Source organism: Zootoca vivipara, chromosome 14 (assembly GCF_963506605.1).
Source record: "Zootoca vivipara chromosome 14, rZooViv1.1, whole genome shotgun sequence".
NCBI lineage: Eukaryota > Metazoa > Chordata > Lepidosauria > Squamata > Lacertidae > Zootoca > Zootoca vivipara.
This window is the reverse complement of record NC_083289.1, coordinates 39,990,034-40,009,926: the sequence shown is the minus strand read 5'-3', so window position 1 is coordinate 40,009,926 and position 19,893 is coordinate 39,990,034. Positions and strand designations below refer to the sequence as shown.

Here is a 19,893-nt window from a genome sequence, read left to right as displayed (position 1 = left end):
ATTGTTAAACTACTCTGGGAATGGAAGCTCAGTGAGGGGAATTTTGTGTGTGTGTGTCATAACAACCTAAGCACCCTTAACAATCTGCATTTCCCAGGATTCTTTGGGGGAAGCCATGATGGCTAAAGTGGTACAATAGTGCTTTAAATAGATGGGGTGGATATAGCTTCAGACCCCAGCAGCCATAAACACTCATTCTGTAGCTTCACCAAGAACGGGTGAAAGAATGAATGCGAGTAAGTGTCTCTTCCATTAATTTGCTTTGACATATCTGTATGTCATGGTTTCCATGTTAGCTGCCTGGGGAGGTTTTTAATTTTTAAAAAAAATACAGAGAGAAATATGTATAATGGTGACTGCAAAATATCTCACTCCTAACCAATTGCTGGAAAAAAATAAGTCATACTGTAGCTCTAATAAACTAAAACTTTCCTCAAACTATGTGAATTTATTAACTGATGGAACCACTGTTCTCCGGAATCCCCACGGAATGAATATTGGAGACAATTAATAGCCATGACGTTAGTAATGTACTGCAGCAAAAGAACTCAAGAAAGAGGAGGAAAAAAATATCTTCTTTTGGTTTGGCTGAATCAATCTTTCTAGTTACAAACAGCCAAGACTGCCAATTATTGCTTATTACTTGTCCCCAGACATTTGATTAGGCTTCAAGAATTACTCTTAACATGAGAAATAACCTTTCTTTGAGATTACCTCATGAACAGAAGCTTTCGTTGGCTCATCCCAGCAAGTTTCTGCTTGAGGGAAGCTAAGCTAGGGTGAACAACACTAATTAAAATGCCTCGGTGTAAAATTAGGTGTTTAAAATAAATATCAGAAACCCATGATATGAAGAGGACTAGGAGGCTGATTTCTTCTACGACTTTTTAATAATGAAAGGCTGATAGATTTATAGGCAATTAACGAGCTGGCACCGAAAGTTGCTCGTTACTTCACATAGGAGTTACCACTGCCTCCCTGAGTTCCTTCTTGAAGAAGGGTGGGAGGTAAATTATTAATAATAAATTGAAATAACAGCAACAATAATGATGACGGAGATGAGGAACCCGCAGCCCTGTAGGTGCTGCTGGACTACCAGTATCCCTGGCCAAGCTGGGAGTTGCCCGCAGGAAAGGAAGAGAGAGTAAAAATTCCATACTTTGGCAGACCCTCCAAGTGTCCCTATTTTCCAGGGACAGTCCCAGATTTACAGAAGCCGTCCCAGTTTCTGATTTGATCCTGGAATGTCCCTCTTTTCCTTTGTTGTTGTTGTTTAGTCGTTTAGTCGTGTCCGACTCTTCGTGACCCCATGGACCATAGCACGCCAGGCACTCCTGTCTTGCACTGCCTCCCGCAGTTTGGTCAGACTCATGTTGGTAGCTTCGAGAACACTGTCCAACCATCTTGTCCTATGACGTCCCCTTCTCCTAGTGCCCTCAATCTTTCCCAACATCAGGGTCTTTTCCAAGGATTCTTCTCTTCTCATGAGGTGGCCAAAGTATTGGAGCCTCAGCTTCACGATCTGTCCCTCCAGGGAGCACTCAGGGCTGATTTCCTTAAGAATGGATAGGTTTGATCTTCTAGCAGTCCATGGGACTCTCAAGAGTCTCCTCCAGCACCACAATTCAAAAGCACCACTCTTTTCCTTAGGACACCCCTATTTTCTTTGGAGAAATGTTGGAGAGTATGGAATAGGACGTGCTTATTTTCACTGGAGAAATGTTGGAGGGTATGGAGTTATGCGTCCCCTGAGCCAAGGAGATGAGTAACTATGCAACCTTTAGAAGATATCTGAAGGCAGCGGTGTATTGGGAAGTTTTTTGAATGTTTATGTTTTATCTATGTTGGAGGCCGCCCAGAGTGCTCAGGCAACCCAGTCAGACTGGTGGGGTATAAATGATAAAAATATTATTTTATTATCGTATCTGAAGAAGTGTGCATGCACACGAAAGCTCATACCTATGACAAACTTAGTTGGTCCCCGTGACAGGGTGAGCGCCCGTTGTTTCGGTCCCTGCTCCTGCCAACCTAGCAGTTCAAAAGCACGTCAAAGTGCAAGTAGATAAATAAGTACTGCTCTGGCGGGAAGGTAAACGGCATTTCCGTGTGCTGCTCTGGTTTGCCAGAAGCGGCTTTGTCATGCTGGCCACATGACCTGGAAGCTGTACGCCGGCTCCCTCGGCCAATAATGCAAGATGAGCGCCGCAACCCCAGAGTCGGTCACAACTGGACCTAATGGTCAGGGGTCCCTTTCCCTTTTAAGGTGCTACTGGAAGGATTTTTTTTATTTTTTGTTTCAACTACGTCAGACCAACACAGCTACCTACCTGTAACAAAAAATATTATTATTATTATTATCATTATTGAATAAGGTAAAGGGACCCCTGACCATTAGGTCCAGTCGTGACCGATTCTGGGGTTGCACGCTCATCTCGCGTTATTGGCCGAGGGAGCCGGCATACAGCTTCCAGGTCATGTGGCCAGCATGACAAAGCCGCTTCTGGCAAACCAGAGCAGCACATGGGAATGCCATTTACCTTCCCGCTGTAGCGGTTCCTATTTATCTACTTGCACTTTGACGTGCTTTCGAACTGCTAGGTTGGCAGGAGCTGGGACCAAGCAACGGGAGCTCACCCCGTCACAGGGATTCGAACCGCCGACCTTCTGATCAGCAAGCTCTAGGCTCAGTGGTTTAACCACAGTGCCACCTGGGTCTCATTACCTGTATTGAATAGGACATCCCTATTTTCATCAGAAAAATGTTGGTCTGCTTCAGCCCATCTAATCCAGCATCCAGTTCTCACAGTGGACATCCTGGTGCCTGGAGGAAACCTGCAAGACAGACCCAAGCCCATGACCTCTCTCCCCGCCTGCGTTTTCAAGTAACTGGTATTCAGAAGCATGTTGCCTCTGACTGAGGAGGCCAAGCATAGTCATTGTGTCATGCAGCCATTGATAGCCTTCTCCTCCATGAATCTGTCGAATCCTCTTTTAAAGCCACCCAGACTGGTGGCCTTCACTACTTCCTGCGTGAGCAAGTTCCAAAGTTTAACGATGGGCGAAGAAATACCGTATTTACTCAAATCTAATGCCCACCTTTTTTGACCGAATTATGTTGCGAAAATTAAGGTGCGCATTAGATTTGATTACATTCGCCAGCAGAGACTTTTGTTGCCTGGTTTCAAGGTTCTGAAATTTGAGGAGCGCATTAGATTCGATGGCGCATTAGGATCGAGTAAATACGGAATTTTATCTGTCCTGCATCTTCCAACTTTCAGTTTCTCTGGATGTCCAAGAGTTCTAGGGTTAAGAGAGAGGGAGAAAAGCTTTTCTCTAGCTGCTTTCTCCACACCCTACAATGTTTTAGAAACCTATCATGTCACTTCTTTCTTGCCTTTTATCTAAACTAAAAAGTCCCAAATACCATAACCTTTCCTCATAGGCGGGTCGATCTGTCCCCTTGATCATTTTGGCTCTTGACCAGTACAAAGTCACTTCCTATGTTCCTCTACTAGTCCTCCTTTATGTTTTATAGGCCAGTTTTAAATATATCTCTGAGCAGCAAGGATGGCGTAAATGGATAGGTGACCAGATAATGGAAAGCAAGTGAGTTCCTCGACAGAAGAAACACAAGATACAAATGCACATAAATAAATGAGACAGTTGGGGTTATGTCACCACCACCCCTCTCTCCTTCGGTATATTAGGATAAGGCAGCAGAATACCCAGATCTAAAGTGCATCTCCTTGCTTCATCAGAGCTCTGGATAATTGGTATGCCCAACAATTCTCTCACCGGCAGCCAGTTTTGTAACAGGTGGCCTTTTCGATCCAAGCAATCTCAGAGTGCTTAGTTTAATCTGGGGATAGGCTTAATATTCTGTATTTTGCAAGCAATATTATCTGGAAAGGTTAAGCCTGTCAATAAATGTATATTTTAAATACAGCTTATATTTTATCCCATAAATACAGCTTATATTTTATCCCATATGTTATAGCTACTGGAGCGAGAGGGCCATTTCAGTGCTATTTCCAAAAAAGAAACAAGCATGGGATGTTACACACACACACACACACACACACACACACACACACACAGAGAGAGAGAGAGAGAGAGAGAGAGAGAGAGAGAGAGAGAGAGAGAGTTTACAGTTTTACAAAGCAACAGCAGGCACTGCTACTTGTGGGAAATAAAAGTTTCTGCCCTATATGAAAACGGCCAGCGGCGGTTATGGATGACTCATGCGCATGCAAAAATGCCACATATTATTAATCACGTTCTCCTATCAGGGAGAGCGAGAGTTGCGGCTGGGCCAAAAGATATTCCTCTGGGTGGTGGAGGGTCTAGTGTATGAAAGAGCGTGAGTGATTGGGGCTTTTTGGTTGATGGGGTAAAAAGTATGTTGCCATTTTTGATTGACAGGAGGTGCCCATTATATTCTCGGCCTCTTGCAGTCCAGTTTCCGTTAAAGGAATCCTGGGGCTACGCCTCTAGTCCGTACACCCCCGCAACGGTGCGGGGGCTAGGGCCATTACAGAGCACGAGGCTTGGGGAACATTTCTGGTCGAGGGGAGAGTGCCTGGACACAGCTACCTCCCCTCCCACGAGGTGTTTACTTGACTTCCCTATACGGATAGGGAAGTCGGAGCTGGTCCTGTCCCAAGTGGGGGACAGAAGATCAACCAATGCCTAAGCCAACACTCAGATTTTAAAATTGTATTTAAATAAAGTTGTGGCCAAAATTAATGCCAAAAACCCAAACAAAATTTATGTGTGTGGTGTGAGTTATTTAGGGTGTGTGTCTGCCGGCCTCGGCACGCAACAGTATCAGACCTTATTGGTTGTTCCTCCTTCGCGTGGTTAGCTTCCTTTGAGCACCTGCTTAACCAGCAAGGAAAACCATGCCTCTTTAATTCCTCTGGGCTCCCTGCTGCCAGCACGAGGCATAACTGAACTGGGTTTGACCAGATTGTTGGACGTGGAAACTCAATTCCGTCCCTCCCTCCCTCCTGCCAGCTTTTCCCCTTTACAAAAGTAGTCAGCCAAAACTGTTATGATAACCCCCAAGGCTGTTCTGAGCATTGTAGAAAGAGGGGTTTGTGTGTGTGTGGCTACACACACACACAGCACTGCTTCTTGGGAAATACAAAACATTCAACTGGTGTGTCCATGCCAGATTACTAATGCATGCACCTCCTACACACAGTGCAGGAGTCCAGGCCATGGTTGGCACAAGTGAAGCACTGATTTGGCCCCAATGTTTGCAATTATCTCGTTAAAAAGGGGGGGAGTGGAATACAAAATTGTTCCTAAGCCCCACAGCTGGAAATTGCAGGGGCTCTTTTCCCCAGCTGGCACATCCTGAATGCCATTTCACATTAAAGGCACAGGAGAGGCACTCTGGGAAGACAGAGTCACAGCCAGAAACTGGATTAACGGACAGTGCAAAAAAAAAATGCATAAGGTTGAAGAAACTGAGTATGTTTAGCCTGGATTAGAGAAGACTGAGGTGGTGGTGGAGGTGGGAATGACAGCGCTCAAATACCCAAAGGGCTGTCCCACTCAAGAGAGCAAAGACGGTTAAGACAAGTCTAAAAGCATACAAAATAGATACTCATGGCAAAGTCCCATTTAGTCAGCTGGGAAAGCCTGTCGAAACAAAAACGTATTCAGCTGCTTCCGGAAAGCTCAGATAGTGGGTGCCTTGTTGTATTTCAGCAGGAATGCTATTCCGCACAACAGGGGCAGCCACACTGCTCTGGGTTACTGAGGAGTGGTCTTCTGAGATCTTTAGAACCTTGCAGAAGAAAGTCCCCTATACTTCCTTAATGGGCATAAGAGACAGAAAAGTGGGTTTCAGTTGGAAATTAGGAGAAACATCTCAATGGTCAGCTCAGCAAAGGAAGCAAGTACCTAGGGGTGTGGTGGGCTCTCCCTTGCAGGAGGTTTCAAACAGAGGCTGGACAGCCATCTGGCAGGGGTGTCCTAGCTCTGGATTTCCGGCACAGAGCAGGACATTGGACTAGATCGCAACCAGGGAACCTTTGGGAGTACTCTTGGATGCTCACGTAGCTGCTGTGCCCAGAAATGCCCTTTACACAACCTCAGCTGCAGAAACCAGGTCTAGCCACTGTTGATGTATGCCAGGGATGGAGAACCCCAGAATTTCTCAACCAACAGCCTCTGACAAGCCATGCTTTGTGAGCATCTGCTCAACAAGGATCTGAAGCCATGGTTTGAAGTTTGTTTGCAATCCATATTTGGGGAAATCAGTGCCAGCACCCTCAACTGACAAACCCTGGTTTGAGACATTGCTCTACCCGGGGATTATTAATCTTGGGGGATTATGAAGGAAGATAGGGGGAAAGGTAAAGAGCATAAACTATGGACTGTATGACTATGTGGAACACTCAGCATGGTATGGAATCTACTGATACTGCAAACCATGGGTTGACAATGCATTTGTCAACCAGTGTGGTGAGAGCCAGTGTGGTGTAGTGGTTAAGAGCGGTAGACTCGTAATCTGGGGAACCGGGTTCGCATCTCCGCTCCTCCACATGCAGCTGCTGCTAGTCACACTTCTCTGAAGTCTCTCAGCCCCACTCACCTCGCAAGTGTTTGTTGTGGGGGAGGAGGGGAAAGGAGATTGTTAGCCGCTTTGAGACTCCTTCGGGTAGTGATAAAGCGGGATATCAAATCCAAACTCTTCTTCAAACTCTTCTTTGAACCAGCCCATTAGTGAAATTATACCCTTCTAATGAGGTGTAGGTGTCGTCCCCTTCGGGCTGTTTAAATTGACAGAGAATCATAGAATTCACAGAATCATAGAGCTGGTAGGGATCCTAAGGATCATCTAGTCCAACCATCTGCAATGCAGGAATATGCAGTTGTCCCACGGGGGCATCGAACCTGCAACCTTGGCACTATCAGCACCGTGCTCTAACCAACTGAATTATTTGCAAGACCTGGTTGACATGGCCAGCAGTTCCCTCCTTTGTTACCAGTAACCAGTACGTTGTGCCAGATTCTGTTGCTGCATTGGATTGGTGCTGGGAGCTCCTGTTGCTCCTACATGAATTTGGATGGTGGTGAAGATGACTGGATTGTGGGCATCCAGTTGACATTTTCTGAGCATTTCTGTTGAAAGGGGGGGGGCTGAATGTGGGGAATTAATGCAACATGCCAATACCTTTTCACAGTTGTGTGCTATCCCTCTTGCCAGGAGAACTGACCCGCTGCTTTTGCATTAGCTTTTGAGCTTTATGTATTGTTTGATAAACGGCTTAACGTTCTCCCCTTTCTGCCCTGCACAAATATGAGTAATCGTGTGCATTGGACGAGACATGAAGGCATATATTTGGGAAAGCAATTTACAGCCTTTTTACATCAATATCTTTTATATTGCACCATTGTTTATGCATGTTAAGCGTTGCTGCCGTCCCTGGGAATTCCAAGGTGAGCTAGGTTTGTAAATCTAGCCGTCCCATTTTATGAGAGGATGTGTGCTCAAATACTTTCAAGCAATGTTAAGAGCACCTTGTGCCACACACACACACACACAAGCATGTAAATATTGGACATGCAACATTAGTAATGTCTATTTTAAACTCTGATCCCCCAAAATGCAGTATTGCACTTGTGAGAAACATAGGATTGGAGGAAGTCTTATAGACCACCACACATTCAGATGTGGGGAATATTGTATTAGTTTCCCCGATTATAATGCTAGTGTTTCTGACCCATTTTCTTATGTTCCATCCTCACTGCAGTAGCTGTCTATGGAACTGTGTTTTTTGAACAATATACTGGAACGTCATACATGTCCTATAAACCAATGGACAGGGTGTGACACAACAATCGGTGTCATTGGACAACGTCACTACTCCCCCATTTTTTCTGCATGTGTGTGCTTCTGTCCCCCCCTGATTCTCCCAAGAAAACAGCAGGGAAGAATCGTATGCGAGTATAGCACCCCAAATTTTGTCACTCTGTTCCAGCAATTTTCTGAGTTAAGGAGCTGCAATTTTTTCCCCTCCTGGAATCAAATAACATGGAAATAAACTCTAACCATGCGCTATATTCCATTAGTTCTCTGGAAGTGGCTTTGATGTCATGTGGAAGTTCACATGCCACACAGAAGTGGAGAAATTGAATAAACTGCCTTGTGAAGCAGTCCAAATCGAGCCTTCTGCTTACTTCATGAAATCCAGAACTAAAAATGCCCTTGTCCCCAGCCTCCACTTGAAGAACTCCTGCAAGTCCTTGGTTCCATCACCTAAGTGAAGGGGTGCCAACCTTTTCCGACCAGTGGGAAGATTTCAAATTTTGAGAGAGTCCTGTGGATGCCAATCAGAAAGCAGCTGCGATGGGAGTGGGGCATAACACAACATGGCTGCCATGGAGGACATGTCTTCGCTCAAAATTAGAGAGCAGCTTTCCCCATAATTGCATTTCAATACTAGAAAATGCTTAACCTGCGGAACAGCCATACAGCTGTTAAAGGCACAAGAATCAGGGCCTTTTTCCCAGCCAGAACTCACCGGAACTCAGTCCTGGCACCTCTCAGGTGGGTGCCATTGCCATAATAAGAGAACAAGGGAGGTGTTCATGGTGAATTCTGGCACCTCTTTCTCTAGGAAAATAGCACTGACAAGAACACAGTTTCCCCCAACACCAACCCCTTGCCATCCCGTATCCACTAACCTGGGAGGAAGCCCCATTAAACACAGAGACTCATTTATGAGCAGACATGTACACCATTGCACTATAAATTAACTGTACAGTATGGCGAATTCTTAATGAGTGTCTGGCTTTCAACTGCTGTCTAAGCCTCTTTGCAAAGTTTTCAAATTTGCCTTTTGGGAGGAATGGGATTCTCCGTCCACCCTCACTTATTGCAAAGCAGCATTTGCAGGAAGCAGCTTCTGGGGAATACCTGATCTCGGTCGGAGGCACCACAGGAAAGCTGCATCCTAACTGTGAGGGGAAAAGGAAGGGCAACCAGGAAGAGGAAGAGTGCACAAAAGGAGAGGGGGAAAGAGCAGAGCTTTGGGACACCAGGGATTCCTATTGTCTGGCATCCAAACAACTCATTGGAAGTAGCTTTCCTTAGCCAAATGATCTTTGCACTTTTGGGGGGGGGGGAAAGAGGAGAGGAACTACGCATGCAGCTCGTAACAGGACTGAATAAACTTAATACCAGCCACACATAAAACTGGCACAGACTGAATTGAGCTTGATCCATCCATCCCTAGAGGCACGTGCAGCCGAAAGGCTCATTCCTCTCTTGGCTTATTAAGCTGATTGTCCAGACACGGCCAGTAGCAGCGCCAACGATTTTGAGTGCTCCACGAGGCTCCATTGCTCGCAATACTCAGCGTTTGGCATTTAAGAGGGTGAGGGAGAGTCACAATCCGTCTTCATAGCTTAGTCACCTAATTGGCTGCTGAGAGTTGGCTGTCTCCCTGCCTTTTCTTCTCCCTTTCTACTTTCCTGCTTATGAATTGTCCAAAAGGCCCTTCAAGTGAAATTGGATAGGCTGCAAAGTGTTGGTTTCATCTGTTTTTGCGTGTGTGTTTGTTTTGTTTGCAGTTTAATCAGTATGATCCAGATGCCCGTGCGAGGAAACCGGAGCTCGATTTTTAATTATCTCTACTTTGCCTGAGTTAGGAATTCCCGGTAGTGCTGTCTGCAAAAAAGATGCCAAAACCCGCATTGTTCTTTAATTAGCTGTTGTAATTGTTTCAGCCTAATCTCCGTGATTAGCAGCAGCATTAAATACAGCAGTAAGAATAGACCTGCTCTCTTTGTGCTGCCCTGGTAAGCACACGCCTTCTCCCTTCTGGTAAGGGACATAATATAAAATCAATTAGGATGCCAACCGGCCTTTGATTGGAAAAATGATTAAGACCAGCTACCATGAAGTGCAGATGGCTTTGCGGAGTTGCTTTATGGGCACCCCTCCACCACTTTATAGCTTTGGGATTTGTGGACTGGAACAAGAGGGAAGCACGCAGAGGTCTCTTATGATATTTCCTTCCTCCATACAGGTTGGAGCAAAAGGCAGAGGAAGCCCACCATTGTCAAAGGCAGTCCCCTGTGAACGTGGGTTGCTGGAAACCACAGGAGGGGAGAGAGCTGTTGTGTTCAAGTCCTGCTTGTGGGCTTTCCAAAGGCATCTGGCTGGCCGCCATGAGAACGGGATGCTGGACTAGATGGGACACTGACCTGACCCAAGAGACTCTCTTAGGTTCTTAAGGTTGATGGAGAAGGGAGACCTGGGTCACATCACTGGCCCAGCTCTTTGACTTCATCACAACTGGAATAGGCAACTCCATTTGATCTGGAGCCCTGATTGCACAGAGGAGCCTGCACAAATACAATTCAGACCTTCACCAAATGCGTGGAGGTCAGAAGGATGGACCTCCGGCCAGGCATGGAGCTGGTGGATCAGATGGAGTGCTGGATACAGTCATTTGTAAAAGATGACACTAACTGATGGCTAAATATTGCACTGTGCATATATAAAAATCCCCCATCTCCTTCTTAGTCCAATATCTGCAAGTGATGAAGCAGAAACTTGCTTACAAGAGCTTCCATTATAATAAACCAATTAGCTAAAGTCCTTGTTGACCTGAAGCGTGTGTGTTGACCCCAGAACGCCCACACTGGTGCCATCTCGCTGGAAGCTGCCAATATCCCCTTCTGAAGCTTAGGGCAGAGGTGGGTAGGCATTAGGCTTGCAGGATCCACCTTGCTACTTAATAGAAACTGCAAATTAGGGATGGGTGAATCTGTCTATTTTCGTTTCTCATTTTCCCAAACTTAATTTCAGTTCTGCACACTTCCACATCAGCTTGTGATTTTTTTTAAAAAAGCTCTTATGAAAATTCATCAAAATTGTTGTAAGAATTTCTTCCAGAATATTCAGTTGTATGCAATTTTGTCACATTAAAAAAATTTTTTTACAGAGCAATTTCTCCAAATGTAATGTATTTCCAAGCTCAGGCGCCTGATATCTGCACTTTCTGGAAACAAGTGAAGACAGTTTAAATTGTCTCCCTATGCAGACAAAAATATATGGACAGCGGCATTAATGGAAAAGTTCACTAAACACCTGAAAGCCCCGAGGGGTAAACAAAATGCAGATGACTTTATAAAAACTCTGTATCCCTTCACTATTTCTCAACCGACAATTCTGCAGTGTGGCATCTTCAACACACACACACACACACACACCTGCAGCTCTGGAACAACATCTTCCATTAAAAACACCACTCCGTTGCCGCGTCAGGGAGAGAGATGGAGGGATTACAGGGAAATGCTATTGTAACTTGTTACACGTATCTTCTTAGCTGCATAATTTCAAAAAACAAAATAAAAATATTTATATTTAAAAAAGGGCATTTTGTTCCAACAGGCTTTTATCAAGCTAGATAAATGGGACTTAGTCGAAAGGGTCTGCTTTGTATGGATTTAATATTATGTTAAATGTTGTTGCTGTTTAATCTCAATAGATCATTAAGAAGTTTAAAGAGCTGTCCAGTAAGAAAATGAAAAAGAAAAGAAAAAGTATAAAACAACAACAAAAATCCATATCAACAAAAAGGAAAGAACTCACTCTGAAACTCACCTACAGGTGGTACCTAACACCAAGAAAACTAGTGCTAATACGCCCAGGAACCTCACAAAAATGCTGGAGAGGGTGCACCTTAACAGGCACATATTTCCACATGTGGTGGGAGTGCCCCAAAATTCAACTATTCTGGACAACAACCATACGGGAAATAAGTAAAATAACCAAGCAAACATTAGAAATGACCCCAGAATTGGCCTTACTAAACATTTTCCAAGACAATAATGCCCAAGTACACTACAAAGAACTCATAACCCACTTACTCTCCACAACCAGAAGCACCATAACCATACACTGGAAAGACCTGTCAGGAGTAAGCATGGTCCAATGGTACCAAATAGGATGGGAAACAGCCCTACTAGAAAAATTAACCAATAAGCTGAAACTGACACGGGGACAAATAGAAGAAGACAACTTCACCCCGGTATGGTTCCCCTTAATCACATACACAGCCCAACAGGACAATGACAAAAATCCATCAACAGCATACAAATCAATATGGCTAACCTGATCCAAAACACACACACACCCCACTCACACACGAAACAAAAACCACTACAGCCAACCACAAATGAACAACCATACCCTAGGCCGACCCCAACCTCTCTCACCACCAAAGGAACACAAGGGAATAACAGATAACCTGCACAAGTGACGCTGACAACCCCCCCCCGTATATTAAGTAAAATAGAAACACCGTCACCTGACCCCCCCTCATCTCCCCCACCTCCTTCTATCCCCCTCTTTCTTCCCAATGTCTCAACTAATGAAACTGATCTGTAAAAATGTTATGAGAGACATTGCATATATTTCTGTAAATCAAGAAAACCTTTAATAATAAAACCAACAACAACAAAAACAGAGTTCACAGCCCAAACTGCATCTTCTGCCAATTTCTGATGAGTGAAATACAGACTTCATATGCAAACCGCTTGTCATTTTTCTATCAGTAGCTGCCCTTTTGACTATATCACAGTCCTAGGGTTTGTCCTTAAATATCTGGTTCCACAAAGCAATGTTTATTCTAATTTCGGGGGGGGGGGAGGGGAGGAATACCTGACTTATAAATTAAGAGTATCTCTGGATACAGCTGAACCTACGGAGTTTGCCTCCATTTGTCGGCCATTTGTTACCTTTATGATAAATCTATCGTGGAGATGGAAAGTCCCAATGAAATACGGCTTCATTTTTTTATTCATAGCATTTATTTTGTTCTTTTTCTGTATCGGGTCAGTTTTTGTTGTTAACATCCAATTCAGCATGTAGTCTCTTGAGAATGTACCATACTTTATTTTATGAGGTAATGGCTGTTTTTGTGTTTTTTTAAACCGCTTCTAATCTAACGTGTAAATTGCCTCGTGACTGTTGCTTGGAAGGCAATTAAGAAAACGGCAATAATAGTCGTAACAAGAGCTTAACCTCACAGCTCCTTGGGTGGAATTGGTGACTTCCACCCTCTCCAACGGCTGCAGTTCTGAGGCTCTGGCTTTGCCTCTAACACAACAACTCCAAGCCACGCCCTTGTGAGGCTGCAACACAAGCAACTTGCCAAAGGTCACATTAAAAAGTCGCCATTCGAAGCAGGATTTAGACGGCACCCTGGCTCGCAAGTCGAAATAAGATGATAATGCTCCCAGTTTAATATCATTCTGACAGTTTTAAAAGGTCAACCTGTGAAGAATGCTGTATGTGCTCAAACTCTTTGATTGGGATAAATGAATTTTTTTTATTTAAAAAAAAGTGGTGGGCGGGGGCGGCGGGGGCTTCTGCCAGTCATCAGTTTGATGCCAAAAATAAAAGGTGGTGACCTCCATTTCTTCCAGCTCTCAAATGACACGTTTCTGGGTTTTCAAAGTCAAAAGAAAAAGGCAGCTTTGAAAGGTTACCATGAAGCCGATCTGGAGCTTACTGATAAAACTTAATTGATTTGTTGCCGCTTTATTATCAAGATTTGAGGTATCAGCTTTCTATAAAGTTATTTTCAGGTTTTACAGGAGCAGGGGCTATGTAACTTTGAAAGTTTACACGACCCGCAGCTGTCCTATTAGGCTGCGTACATACTATTAATTTGAAATGCATGACTTCCGCCAAAGAATCCTGGGAACTGTGGTTAATCCCTCGCAGAGCTATAACTCACAGTACCCTGAACAAACTACAATTCCCATGGTTCTTTGGGGCAAGTCCTGCATGCAGCCTTCTTGAGCTTTGGCCATGGTTCAAATGTTTCCTTGGCTATAAAGATATTCACCAGCAAGGGCCCACACATTTGTTCACCATGAGGGAGTTCCTGTTCTCGATCACCAACTGTAAAAGTAGGATTGGAAGCACTGTAAAGCAAGGCCCGAGCTCCCATTTTGGAAAGCTGGTCTCAAAGGACATTGGCCCAGAAGAGTATCAGAAGGCACTGGGATAACTAACAAGCACCAAGCCCTTATTTTTCTTAGGGATCATTTAGTTTTCAATTTAGTTTAGTTTAACTTACAAGAGTTTTCAGCAAACCAGCCAACTGGAGTGGGTGGCTGGGGCCTTTGCAACCAGGCTGGATAGAATGATGTTTATTGAGGCACAATATGCTCTGGATTGACTATGTTGTATCCTCTGTTGGTTGACTGTTTCCCTCCTATGTACAAGGCCTTAAGTAAAGGTAAAGGTAAAGGGACCCCTGACCATTAGGTCCAGTCGTGACCGAAACTGGGGTTGCGGCGTTCATCTCGCGTTATTGGCCAAGGGAGCCGGCGTAGCGCTTCCAGGTCATGTGGCCAGCATGACAAAGACGCTTCTGGCGAACCAGAGCAGCACACAGAAATGCCATTTACCTTCCCGCTGTAGCGGTACCTATTTATCTACTTGCACCTTGACGTGCTTTCAAACTGCTAGGTTGGCAGGAGCTGGGACTGAGCAACGGGAGCTCACCCCGTCGCGGGGATTCAAACCGCCGACCTTCTGATCGGCAAGCCCTAGGCTCACAGTGGTTTAACCCACAGCGCCACCCGCATCCCTAAAAAGGCCTGAAGTAGGAAAGACAAAACCCCTCTCTGTTCCTTTCTCTTCGGATTATACACTGGTTTTTCTCCCTTCCAGTTTCCCTAAGTAAACTTATCAGTATTTCTTTTCTCTGTGGACCCAAGTGACTTTGCTAACAATTTTTACAGTTTAGAAAAGTTAAACCATGGATAGGGAATCTGTTGCAGGACTATAACTTTGGTCACCCCTGACCCACACAGCCCACCTGCTGGTTGATATGAGTCAACTGCAGTTGGGGTCTGCCTACGGCGCAAACTGATTCTGGTAGACTCCACCACCTGACTACTGGCAGAGGGTGCTCTGGCCCATCAGCCCCTGAACTGGGCTTCTGAACAGGAAGCACCACCCTCCAAGATCCCTTAAGGGATCAGGAAGGGCACTCTTCCTCGCTAATGGTGCAGCCTAATGCCTCTTCTGCCAATGGAACGTTGTGATGATTGCTATAACATACCCAGCGTGTACACTGATTGGCTCCTAAGTTCCTGCACAAATTCTCAGTCTCACATGCACATGCAAATCATTTCCTGTCATATGGAAGGCTGAGATTCTGGCTACTCTCTCCCTCCACTGCTGGGTGGCAAAGGCCAATCCCTGGGAACATGGAATTTGATTGATGTGGTTGGCTTTACTGATTATTATACTGAGTAATTTTTTTTTACCAGATATCAGTGTCTTGATATTTATGTCTACTGTCTTATTATTATGAACAGTTTCAGTTTATTCCATTGTTCTGTGTATATTGTGGTGTAATTGTTTCACAGGCTGATGTGTTCATTGCTGTTACACATTTGTCAGTTTTGATGAAAATTGCCTTGAGCATAATAATAAAAATGGAAAGGGAGAATATTTATGAAACTGACATTAATAAGACTTCTGGAAGCATCAACGAGTTGGGAGTTAATACTATATCATTGTAAGATTTTCCAGTAAATCCAATTTATTAGTCTAATAGTACAAACTGCATGGTTAACTGCTGCCTTTCACTCATCCACCCACACCCCTTACTGGCAACATATTCTAGATCAGAAATGGCCTGATAATCTCCACTAACTCATCTGGAGAGTAGATAATGGAAGACCTAAAGGAAAACCATCAACTGATTTGATTTTTTTTCTTGCATTTACTTTGAAGAACATGGGAAGCTGCCATATACATACAAAGCCAGACCTTTGGTCTATCTACCTCCGTATAGTCTATACCAGTGTTTCCCAAACTTGGGTCTCCAGATTTTTTTGGATTACAACTCCCATCATTCCTAGCTAGCAGGACCAGTGGTCAGGGATGATGGGAACTGTAGTCCAAAATCGGCTGGATACCCAAGTTTGGGGGATCCTGGTCTATACACTGATGGACAGTGGCTCTGCAGGGTTACAGATGGAGGTTTTTCCCAGCTCTACCTGGAGATGCTGGGACTAAACCAGGGACCTTCTGCATGGAAGGCAGATGAACCACCACTGTGCAAGAGCCCTTTGCCCTAAACATGGCCAACAGCAAACTAAAGCTGGTGGACAACTAGCAATGTCCCATGATGCTCTTATCCTGAAATTGCTGCTCACAAGTATTGGACTCATGGATTATTAGAGGAATTATAAAATCAGATTTCTTTTTATCTACCTTTCCTTTCCAGTCCTTTAGCACAGAGGCAGCCAGTGCCCTTCAAGTGTTGTTGGACTGTGACGCCCATCATGGCATCACAGAATTGTAGAGTTGGAAGGGACCCAAACGGTCATCTTATGGAATGCCCTGCAATGCAGCCACCACAGCTAAACAATCCTTGTCAGGTGGCCATCCACCCTCTGCTTAAAAACCCACCACCTTCCAAGATAGTCCATTCCACTGTCAACAGCTCTTACTGTCAGAAAGCTCTTCCTGATGTTTAGTCGGAATCACCTTTCTTGTGATTTGAATCCACTGGTTTGGGTTCTACCTTCTGGAACAGCAGAAAACAAGTTTTCTCCATCTCCATGTGACAGCCCTTTAAGTATTTGAAGATGGCTATCATATCACCTCTTGGTCTCCTCTTATCCAGGCTAAACATACCCAGCTCCATCAACCGTTCCTGATAAGGTTTGGTTTCCAGACCCTTGATCATCTCAGTTGCCCTCATCTACACACATTCCAGCTTGTCAACATCCTTCTAAAACTGTGGTGCCCAGAACTGGACTCAGGACGCCAAGTGATACTATTGCTTCTGTTGATGTAGCCTAGAATACCATTAGGTTTTTTTCACTGTTGCATCACACTGTTGATGCATGTCAAGCACTAAGACCCCTAGGTCCTTTTCACCTGTACTCCTGTCACGCCAGGTGTCCACCTTCCTATATTTATGCATCGCATATGGGGATGATGGGAGTTGGAGTCCAACAATATCTAGAAGGCTTCATGTTTACTATTCCTGGCTTAGTACCACCAATATTCCCCAAACTTCTGCAGCCAGAGGCAATAGGGCTTTACATCCTTTCAAGAATCAGTTGCATTCAGAACAAGGACAATAGCCCTGGCTGAAAAGCTGATGTGCCAGATTCGTGAGACCAAAGGGAATACTAATCCCCATCTTTTCTATAATGTGTGGCAATCATTTTTGGATTATATGCTTCAAGAACATTGCGTTTATAACCTCCTGAGACCTCATGGCAATATGCAGGGGGGGAAAACTGGAGTGAACTGTAAGAATTTGATAAAATATTTTAAAGCAAAGGGGTTGATGTGTTGTGCAATATGGTGTTTTATGTGTGATGTGGAAAATTAATAGATTTACATTAGATATTGCTACAGGCACACAAACACACAAAAAATCAACTGCATCGAACATTTCAAACCTGCCATGTGTTCTTCTTTTCAAAACATAGACACATGGGAGTATGTGCAATAGTTTAAGTCGGAACCCAATGCAGAGTTGCTTGACAGCCATGGGAGATTTCCTCCTCCGTACTTTCTGCTGCCAGCTTTGAACATGAGAAATATGGCTTCAGAAAAGAAGAAGAAAATGCAGCAAAAAACAAATCTATCTTTTTGCCTCCAATGATCATCTCTCTTGATGCTCAAACTCTGGCCCTTTCACAACATGCAAAACACGATCATTTGAGTTTTGTCTCCCCGGTAAGCCCTCCTTGATCTCAGTTCCTGCTTTTGAACTGCTTTGACTCGGTCTCAGCACCGCAAGATACAAAGACGGCACACATGAAAAACTGTTTCCCGGCCCCCGTAATAGATCTCAAATAAAAGAGACTAGCAAAACAGTTGGCTGAGAAGTCCCAGCTTTGAAACACACCCAGCAATTCCCCCATTTGCTCTTATCCATGAGTAGAACCACACACTTAATCTCGATCTTAATTATTTAAGAACAGGTGTGCATGTGTGTGTGTGTGTGTGTATAAGCACAGCTTCTTCTGCCTGCTGGAAATATTTATGTCCTCCTGGAAAAAAAAAGGTGGGGGGGGGACCACAAAGACTTTGAAAGCCAGCTGGCATTCGCCTTGGCACTCACTTAGCAAGGAATTAATACGCATGAAGGCTGAACTACATTCGGGTCGGGGAAGGCAAATTAGAAGGGCAGATGCCAAAGACATTTTATACACGCTCTGTGGCTAAATGGAAAACCACAGGCCTCAGGCTCGGCAATTCTTGACTTTTGAAATGCTTGATGTCTACTGTAGTCGACTATATGCATGCACACACTACCTAGCTGTGTTCAGGGAGGAACTGAGGCAGGGAAGACCCATTTTACCAATCTCAGTGGGATTAGGTGCCATTTTGGCTCCCTTTCCCCAAACCACCACCATTAGCAATCATGTGACCAATTGGATAACTGGCATTTTTTTACAGTTGCCACATGACTTTTGTTCCATGCTTCCAAGGAATCCAAGCTACAGTGTGGCAGCAGGACCTACTCACGGGAATTCCCTGACCATTGATCTCACTACATTCATACCTCGGTTTAAGTACGCCTCGGTTTGAGTATTTTCAGTTTAAGTACTCCGCGGACCCTTCTGGAACGGATTAATCCACTTTCCATTACTTTCAATGGGAAAGTGTGCTTCAGTTTATGAACGCTTCAGTTTATGAACAGACTTCTGGAACCAATTACACTCATATCTCGGGTTGAGTACGCTTCAGGTTGAGTACTCCGTGGACCCGTCTGGAACGGATTAATCCACTTTCCATTACTTTCAATGGGAAAGTTCGCTTCAGGTTAAGTACGCTTCAGGTTAAGTACAGACTTCCGGAATCAATTGTGTTTGTAAACCGAGGTACCACTGTACACACATTTTTGCACACATTTATTGGGCTGGAGAACAGCATGGGAAAATGCAAATAATTTCCTGTTTGGAAGGATGCTTCCATTGTACTGTTTCAGAAAGTGTGAATTATTAGGCAGATTCACTTTTACATTCAAATTAAATTGAATCTGTCCCCCATTCCTAAGAGGCATGCTGCTCTTAAACCCTTCCGCCCCTTTTTTGGTTTCTAAAGTAGGTTTACACTGTCTTGAATCGTTCTCATGGTGGTTTTTAAAAATGAACAAAATGATTAAAATACAACAACGCAGACACTACACCCACTGCTGACCAAATAAACTGAGGTCACAAAATCACAAAAGTAGCATCGACAGAATCACTCGGCAGAATTGAAATCACATCTAAAAAGCTTTGGAAAGGTCTTTGCTCGGTAGTAGCGCAGGTTGTGTTTTCTCAGTGATGAGGTAATGTTGTGGTAGACACCACTCCCGCCAGTACACTTTTTAAAAGCCATTCTATGCACAAGTTGCAACCATCCTCTTCCCTCTTCAACAAGCAGCTATGAAATACCCAAAGAAAACCACACAAGCCAAGTTCCATTTTACAACCTCTAAAGCCCACTGCCCATGGGCAAAAGGTGAAGCAGTTTAACAGCAGCTTCCTTGTGGACTGTGGAAATGCTAGAACTTGGGATTCTAAAGTCGTAGCTAGCACTTCAGCTTCCATGAGCTGCTGCTGTGACATCACAGCAGCTAAGCCAATGGCATCAAAAGATCTGTCAATAAGAGTTAAAGGTTGTAACCAACTCAGAGGAGATCTGCTGAAATTAAGTTTGCCAAGTCCGCTAATTTCAATGGGTCTACTCTCAGTAGGACTAGCTTTGGATACCACCCTAAGAGATCAGGAGGCAAGGGCAGAAATACTTATTCTAACTGCCAACGAGATATCAGACACACTTGAGGCAAATGGATTAAATCTGTGCCATCTCGCTGCATC

At 44.3% G+C, this 19,893-nt stretch overlaps 1 protein-coding gene across 1 annotated transcript in view; it reads right to left on the bottom strand.

Moving 5' to 3' along the window:
• Nucleotides 1-19,893, bottom strand: part of XYLT1 (xylosyltransferase 1) — a 175,932-nt gene that overhangs the window by 98,821 nt on the left and 57,218 nt on the right. The gene's annotated exons all lie outside the window — the stretch shown is intronic.